Below are 247 nucleotides of genomic sequence, written 5' to 3' on the forward strand. Positions count from 1 at the left end.
GATTAAGACGCAAGAACCTGGCTAGCTTCGCGGGCCTTATTAACAAAAACACCTTCCTTATTTATGCTTTACAATCTTAATATTGTTACATCCCTAAAGCATAAACGAGGAACCTCTTGACGGGGTTGGGTATCGAGGACAGGCGAAGGCACCCTCCTGGGCACACTTCGGACAAGGTAACTTTCGCCGACATACTTCATCAAGCGACGGGTTAATCACAAACACGAAGTCTCGAGAACCTGACGAG

General features: G+C 47.0%; 1 long non-coding RNA gene across 1 annotated transcript in view; it reads right to left on the reverse strand.

The window, feature by feature from the left end:
- LOC119587567 overlaps positions 1–247 on the reverse strand; it is a 6,124-nt gene that overhangs the window by 5,517 nt on the left and 360 nt on the right. The window lies entirely within an intron of this gene.

The sequence above is a fragment of the Penaeus monodon genome, chromosome 22, assembly GCF_015228065.2.
Source record: "Penaeus monodon isolate SGIC_2016 chromosome 22, NSTDA_Pmon_1, whole genome shotgun sequence".
Classification (NCBI taxonomy): Eukaryota; Metazoa; Arthropoda; class Malacostraca; order Decapoda; family Penaeidae; genus Penaeus; species Penaeus monodon.